At 48.7% G+C, this 8143-nt stretch overlaps 1 long non-coding RNA gene across 1 annotated transcript; it reads right to left on the bottom strand.

Moving 5' to 3' along the window:
• Positions 1 to 5211: 5211 nt before the first annotated feature.
• On the bottom strand, positions 5212 to 7694 carry LOC147820956 (uncharacterized). The gene is made up of 4 exons (XR_015447928.1): positions 7531 to 7694; positions 6194 to 6257; positions 5487 to 5609; positions 5212 to 5347 (listed from the first exon to the last, which is right to left on the bottom strand). It is a non-coding gene; the product is annotated as an uncharacterized LOC147820956 (long non-coding RNA).
• Between the last annotated feature and the right edge of the window lie 449 nt (positions 7695 to 8143).

Genomic DNA, 8143 nt, shown 5'->3' with positions numbered 1-8143 from the left:
ACGGCCCGACCAATCGGCGTGCAGGGGCGGGGCCATAAAAAAACCAAAATGTGAAGGTGCCAGGGAGGTAGCTTGGTGGCGCCGCGCCTGTCTGGCAAGCGCAAGGTCTTCGGTTCGATCGCCGGTACCGAAAAAAACAAAAACCAAACCAAACCAAACCAAAACAAAGTTAGGGTGACGGGGACAGTACTGAATTGGGTGTCATCGCGGAAGGGTGGAGCATCTGGGGGACCAACGGCCTGGATTCAGGTTCTGGGCCGGGTTCCACCGCTCTGGGGTGGAGGGTTTAACTGAGACCACCAGGCCTCCCCTAGTATTTGAGTCCAGCTCCCTGAGGAGGACACTGGAGCATTTGTCTCAAGTCCTTGTTGGCCATGGGTGCTTTGCTGAGTGAGAGGAGGGATTGTATGTCCCTGTTCACTGAATCCACTGAATTTTTCTGTCTTGCATCCTTGACAACATACCAGCTCTCACTTTTGGTCCATCCCTCGCCCCTCTGGTCCAGCCTCTGCTGGCCGGGCACCACCACTAAGTACTTGTCATCCTCCAGCTGCCCTGAGCGCTGGGGATGGGGATAGCCCCAGGTGCTGCTTTCCTGGAACACTTGGAGATCATAATTTCATTTTTCCACCTCATTAATTTTATTTATTTATTTATTTATTTTTGGTACCGGGGATCGAACTCCGGTCCTTGCACTTGCGCAGCAGGCGGTGGAACCCATCATTAATTTTAAATACCAGAAAGTAAAACTAAAATATGCTTTGTTTTCTATTTTAGACATGCATTTTCTTTTTTTTTAATTCATTAAGTTTATTGGTACATTTTAGGGATACAATATGATGACGTTCATCATTGGGAATTTGTACCTTTACATGATATATCTTGGTTATTTTTTTTTCCCATTCCCCTGCTCTTCTTTCAGCCCCTCCACCCCTCTTTATTTATGAAGACTTTGTTTCTGTTTTTTCCTTTTCTCATATTTTTTCCTTTGCCTTCTTTCCTTTCCCCTTCCCCTTTGGACTTTTTTTCCTATTTCACATCATCTATCATACATTTTGATCCTCATATACACTTTCAGTTTCTCACACCAGAGAAACAACTCAGTATTTACACATGTGTGTCCTATTTATTTCACTTAAGAGTATGGCCTCAATCAATGTGCTAGACATGTATTTTCTATATACTTTCAAAACTTGTCTACACTAAAATCACTAACTAAACTACTTGTCAATTGTTAGGCTAATTGTATGTGTGTTTTTGTTGTTGTTTTGAGACAAGGTCTTGCTATGTAATTCAGGCTTGTAGTTGGAAAGTCCTGGCCTTTCTATCCTGAAGAAGGAATGTGTACTCCAGGGACTATCTGGTCAAACTTGAATTACAAATATGCCATGAGCCCAGGCCCACATGCACATGCATGAGAGATGGCTCTCCTTCTTCAGGTTTTTATTTTCAATCCTGACAAAAATATTTCTTTTTTTTTTTTGGTACCGGGGATCGAACTCGGGTCCTTGCGCTTGTGCAGCAGGCAGCGAAACCACTGAGCTAAATCCCCGGCCCCCACAAATATATCTTGAGTCTTTTTTTCTTAACAGTTTGAAATTTCAGCCCAAGTATTGTTGTGTAAGCTAGAAGGTGATGGCACACATCATTCAATTCCTTTGTTCATATTTTTAAAATAAAGAAGGGGGCCAGGGATTTAGCTCAGTGGTTTTACTGCCTGCCTCACAAGTGCAAGGTCCCGAGTTCGATCCCCAGTACCAAAAATAAATAAATAAATAAATAAATAAAAATAAAATGAAATAAAGTAGGACAGATGGTTTCATTCCTTCCTTCATTCATTCACTCGTTCATACTGGGGATTGAATCCAGGACCTTTGCACTGAGCTGCATCCCATGCTGGTTTTTATTATGAGATAAGATCTCACTAAGTCACTAAGTTGCCCTGGGTGGCCTTGAGCTTGTAATTCTGCCTCAGCCTCCCAGAGTGCTGGGATTACGGCTATGCACCTGTAATCCCACCATGCCTAGCTGAGGCTGTTTTCCTCCCACTTCCAGCTCAGGCCCAGCTGGAGAAAGCCAAACATGGATCAGACACCATCGTGTCCACACCTTGCTCTCAGAGAGCCGAGCTGCCTCCCCAGGCACACAGCAGCCCCCCTGAGGGCTCACCTGTGCACTCCCTGTCCACTAGGAAGCTGTTCCCTCCTCTGGCACCTTAGCATTTCCACTGAGTCCTGGCAATGGTAGCTGATCCTCTCACTAGAGCAAGCTCCAATGGGGCCTTGCTGGGTTCTTCACTTGGGTTCTAATGTGTATCCCACACTGGGGAAGCCAGGCAGATATGCATCCTGAGGCGCTCCCAGAGGGGAGAATCAAGCTGGGCTTTCAGTTAGGGCCAGGGATCGAGTGGGTGAGATGTGGGTGGCCAGGTAGGGAACAGAACCTGGGCTCCCCCTGCCAAGCCCTACTGGACTAGCTTGTCTGCCATGTGGAAGAGGTTGGACATCAGACTGAGAACTGGGGGCTTTAAGAACAGATGTGGCCTTTTCAGATCCTCAGACAAAATGTGAGTGAAGGGAAAGAGGTCCCCAGGCACAGGATGGTGTCCCTGTCCATGCTAGAGGGCACAGTCAGCAAAGTGTGGGCTGAGAGACAGGGGCATGCTGAGAGGGCCTGGCAGGTGGGGCTGAGGCCTTCTGGAGACCGGCTGTGGTCACTCAGAACCAAGCCCAGAGGGGAACAGTGGAGATTCCCACCATGCCAGCCACCAGGGACAGGAGTTCAAGTATCGAGGGACAAGATCTGAGGGAGGAGGTTCCTGATCCTGAGCTAAGGACCCTAACCCACCATTCTCATTGAATAAGTTTGCAGGTTTGCTGACTCCAATCGAGGAAAAAAGATTTTCAAGACTAGTCAGTAAGATGCACAGGGAGAGTTTTATTAGGCAGAAATTAAAAGGTATACATGCAAAAAAAAAAAAAAAGAATGTGGGCCCTGAAGAGAGAGAGGTGTATTACTTCCTGGAACTGGGAACATTTGAGCTCCTCTTGAGGGGTAGAAACCCTACGAAAAGGTGGCCCCAACCCCAGAAGGGTTACTGGCCCATATTATAGGTATGAGCTCAGTTTTATTTTATTTTATTTTTTTGGTACCATGGATCAAACCGGGACCTTGTGCTTGCAAGGCAGGCAGTGGAACCACTGAGCTAAATCCCTGGCCCCTGTTTTATTTTTTTGTATGGATAATTTAAACATACTCTGGATTCTCTCTCTCTCTCTTTTTTTTTTTTTTTTTTTTTTGAGACAGGGTCTCATTATGTAATTTAGGCTGGCCTGGAACTCACATTGATCCTCCTACCTCAGCCTCTGGAGTGCTGAAATTACAGGCATGTGCCACCATGCCAGGCTTAACCTGCTCCTTTCTCTTAGGATGAAGTTCCTACTGTTTATTTTCTCAATGAAGCCAATTTATCGACTTCAATATTTCTGAGGAATTTTGGGTGTGATTGGTCTGGGAGGAAAAGAGCCTAAATTTGACCAAGCGAATGCTGATATGGACTGCCTTGGGTGACTTCAGCTGGGTCCTGGAAGTTGCAATCTTCTTAAAAGTACATTTTTTAGTTATGATTTCCTCATCTCCTTTCTACCTTTTATTTTTTCCATCCTACCTCACGGGTGCTTTGGCTCTCCACCGCAATGTCCCCAGCGCCTGAGTCCACTGAGACACAACAATAGACCTGGAGCAGCTTATTACATACGGGTGGCAGTCTGGGTAGGTGGACTCTGCTGTGTGTGCCCCCCATTGTACTGCTTCAGAGGGAGCCTGAAGGTGAAGGTGGCCTTTCCTGAATTCTATACCTCAGGGGCCACATGCCTTACTGGCCAAAGCTTTGAAGGACAGTCGGTCTGCTTCTAAGGGAGGAAGGAAGAGTGCCCAGGCTGTCCCCGCTGCTCCTCCCTAACTGCCACATCCCCAGAAGTGGCCAGAACAGGGCCAGGCTGTCTCAGGTGCTTCTCCCTCTCTCAGGGCATAGCCTTTCCAGTACATTTTACTATTACTCTTGAGAACACAAGCAAGGGGAGAACTGGTCTCATCTAAGACTGCCCACAAAACTGTCCTGAAGCCCCCGCAGGGAGTCAGAGGGGCCCAGGACAGAGCTGTAGGAAGGGTAAACCTCAGGGACCCACCTAGTTAGGGCCAGTGCCTGACTTTCTTTCTGTCTTTTTTCTTTTTTTCTCTCACCTCCCCCATCCTGGGGATTGAACCTCCACCCCCCACCCCCCGAAAAAATTCAGGCACACAGTAGACACTCAATAATTTTGTGACTTAAAACAATTTTTAAAATGATTTTTTGGAGGGCCCCCAATTTTTTTTTAAACTTCCAATGTTTTATTTTTTACAGCAGCTGTTTATAGAAATATAGTTTTGAGGGGCTGGGGATTTAGCACAGTGGTTCTGCCCCCTGCCTTGCAAGCTCAAGCCTCACAAACTCAAGGTCCCAGGTTCGATCCCCGGTACCACACAAAACAAAACAAAACAAAAAAAGGAATATAGTTTTGACAAATTAATGTTTTATAGACCCTGGGAAAAGAATTTTCAGCAAAGTACAAAAATTTAAAGCATTCCTTTCTTTAATTTTGTAATTCTTTTTTTTTTTGGTACTAGGGATCGAACGCAGGTCCTTGTGCTATTTTGTAATTCTTTACTGTGGAATAGCTCAGGATGTCAGTTCTGTTTTAAGTAACAGAATTGATAACTGAGCACGGAAACATAATTTGGGTTATAAAATTCTTGCTTTAATAAAAATTCCTTAAACAGGGCTGGGGATTTAGCTCAGTGGTTTTGGTGCCTGCTGGGCATGCGCAAGGACCCGAGTTCGATCTCCAGTACCAAAAAAAAAAAATTCCTTAAACAGTAAAAAAAAAAAAGAAATATAGTTTTGAGTATAATAATGTTTCAAAAGAAGCAAAATATCTTTCTAATATTTAACAAGTTATCACAAGTAGCTAAAAACATAGATGCAAATGAAATTCCCCCAGAGAAACTTAAAACATCTGGTGTCGGTGCTCTGAAATCCCAACCATGAAAGCCATAAACACAAAAATGTAACCTTTATATATCACTGGAGGAAAATAGAAGAAAGTAGTTCAGTGGTTGATCAGTGTGCTCAAGCAGATAAAAGCAATAAAAAACTAAAATGAGGCCTCCAAATTTACATTGTTGTTATTCAAAATGCATTCTTTTTATTTTTATTTTTTCAAAATACAGTCTTGTAAGGGGGACTTCCCCTCTGCTTGGCCAGGATAGGATCTCGTTAGTTCATTTTATTGGAGTCTTTCATATTGCCCTGGAAGAGAGGGGCATGTCAGGAGAGTGAGGGGACTGGGCCTCCCAAGCTCACTTGGCTGACCCCAGCCTTTCCCAGGCCTCACTTTACTCCGTGCACTCTGACCCTGTGCCGCCCCAGCCCAGCCTTGCCCAGGTACCTTCCTGATGTGCTGCACCACCAAATAGGTGACACCAGCAAAGATAATCACAATCACTGCCCCCGAAAGGAGCCACACCACAGGTCCCGAGAATGACAACGCTACAGAAATGTCGGGTATGGCCTGGATGGGAAAACAATGTGCCAGATAACCTTGGTGATCCCATGCCCACCCTACAGACTGTGGACATGAAGGATACTGGCCTCAGGTCCCATAGCATACTGGGGCAGGATCAGAGAAAAACACAGTGACCCCGGAGGGGCATTGTCCAACCCCGCTCAGTGGGAAGAACCCAGCCACACCTCAATTTCTCTCCTCACTGCAGTGACCAGCCACCAGCTGGTGGCCTCAGGGCAGTGACTTAGCCCCTTTGAGCCCAGCATCCCACAGGTCTAGGTACTACAACCTTTACCTGGGCTGGTGGGAGCCTGAGGGACACATGGAGGTGCTCAGGGCAGTCTCAGGAGCACTCAGTGAGAGTCAGCGGGTTCAAGAGGCTCAAGAGTTTAGGAGCCAGTTTTCTCTGACTCCCTAGCACTGCTTCTCCAGCAGGAAATGAAAGCGAACAGGTCCTTCGGCTGACAGGTCCCCAAGAGCTTTGGGGCTGAGGCTAGGGACAATTGAGGATGTGACCAGGGTCCTGCTCCTGTCCCCAGGAGCTGGCAGATGGATGTGGCCAGCCTAGGTGCTGTAAGGTGAGGACTTACCACAGACAAAGTCATTGTGGACACTCCTTGACCCATCTTCTTGGCACGAGAGAGCTTCCCCCTCCTGCCGGGAGGAAAGCCTGTCATCTTGTGTCCCTCACCCTATCTCCTTGCAAACCCCGGAGCCCCAAGTCACTGCAGGTTCCAACCTCAGGAACCACACCCAGAGGGGCCACCTGGCCAAGAGGCAATGGGGATGGCCCAGGAGCCCACAGGTGGGTGCCCCAGCCCAACCTACGCTCACCCACGGAGCACTGCCTGTGCCTCTGCTCTGCTAATTCAGGGCTGCCTCTGCAGACCAAGAAAAGGGCTCAGGACCAAGGGCTGACCATTGCCCCCAGGGGGTTCTCAGCCTTCCCTGAGCCCCTTCCCAGCCTCAGGGCCTCTGCACCAGCCACAGTGTACCAGGGGTGATCACCAAAACTGCTCTCCACCTGCACCCCTCCTCTGCCCCACCCTGTGGTTTCCAGATGGCTCTGACTGAAGAAGCAGCTGCACAAAGTTGGAGCAGGGGAGGGAATTCAGGGCCCCATGCTACAATATGCAGGTGGAAAGCCAACTCCTGTCACCTCTCCTTCAAGCCACAGCCCTGGCTCACTATTCTCAGGGCTCTGGTGGCCTGTGGAATGATGACTGCTCCCTTTGGTGCCAGCCTCCTAGGGCTTCCTGGCTTCTCATCTCCTGACCCACCTTGGACAGTTGTGTCCTCTGGGAGGACTGGAGGCCCCTTGCTGTCCCCTCCTTAGGGCCCAGCTCCCTCCACACTGAGCACCCAGGCTTGGCTCCTTGCCCTCTCCTCTGTTCACTGGGTCCTCAGGGACAACATCCCAGCCCTGTTTGTCCCCAGCTGATTTCCTCTGCTGCCTAACTCTTGATGCCCACCTCACTCCTCTGTGGAGTCCAGAGGCACCCAGTGGTCCTAAGAGCTGCCAAGGGACAACCCTTGGGATCCCCTGGGTGGGTATGGAGGAAAGGATAATTCTAGCCTTCATCTTGCTCTCTGCCCCCCCACCCTGCACACCTACCTCACCCCCTCAAAGTCTCACCTTCTACGCAATGACATCCTGTGGCTGACCTCGCCTTCACCCTATGTTCCTGCTGCCTTTTCTAGAAGGAAGATCTGATTCTTACCTGCAAAGACTGTTCTTCCCTCACCTGGTGAGCCTCCCCTTGTCTGAGAATCCTCTCCAGCCTCAATCTGCCTCTCCAGAGATTCATCTGTTCCCCAGACTAACCCTGTGTCCCCTCCTAATGATGAGCCATCTGTGGAAGCCCCACACCTGGGGGTGGGGGTGTTCTCCCTTCTAGCTGCCCTGTGCCTTTGTCCTTACACTCACCTGGGGAAGGAGACAACTCTGCTCAGTCACAACGAAGTTCTCTGTCTGGTGGCCAGGATCAGGAAATAGCTTTTGGGTGGCTGCTTCCCCCACACCCATTTGTCTCTTTCAGAGAGAGTTTACCATATTAGAATAAGAGTGGTTTCCTGGAAAACATGTGACACAAACCAGCTCTGAATCTGGCCCGTGGTTGGTTCATTTACTCTCCTTATTTTTCATCTGATCTGAAACGAAAGCAATTAGACTCCGTCTGGGTTCTGAGTGAACTAAGGGCTCAGTAAGGACCCTCTTCCAGGCTGATAAGGGATGGAGGTGAAGCCCAGCATGCAGAGGCAGTGCCGGGGTGTGTGTGTGTGTGTGTGTGTGTGTGTGTGTGTGTGTGTGTGTCTAGGACTTCCATTTACCTGTCTCTGAGTGGGTTTAAGAGGCCACTGAGCTTCTTGTGACCCTGACCTGTCCTCAGGATACTCTCTGGAGCTGCCCTTTGTGCTAGAAAGTCTACCCCTGTGAGCTCAGAGCCAGGAGCCAGCAGGAGGAGGAGGTAGGATGTGGGCTTTGGAGGGCACTGGCCAAGGCACATCCTAGGGACAGGCCCTATAGGGGACCTCCAGGG

Source organism: Heterocephalus glaber, unplaced genomic scaffold (assembly GCF_053883595.1).
Source record: "Heterocephalus glaber isolate CG9 unplaced genomic scaffold, H.glaber_assembly_v1.0 deba00001781, whole genome shotgun sequence".
NCBI classification, from domain to species: domain Eukaryota; kingdom Metazoa; phylum Chordata; class Mammalia; order Rodentia; family Bathyergidae; genus Heterocephalus; species Heterocephalus glaber.
This window is presented reverse-complemented; position numbering and strand designations above follow the sequence as displayed.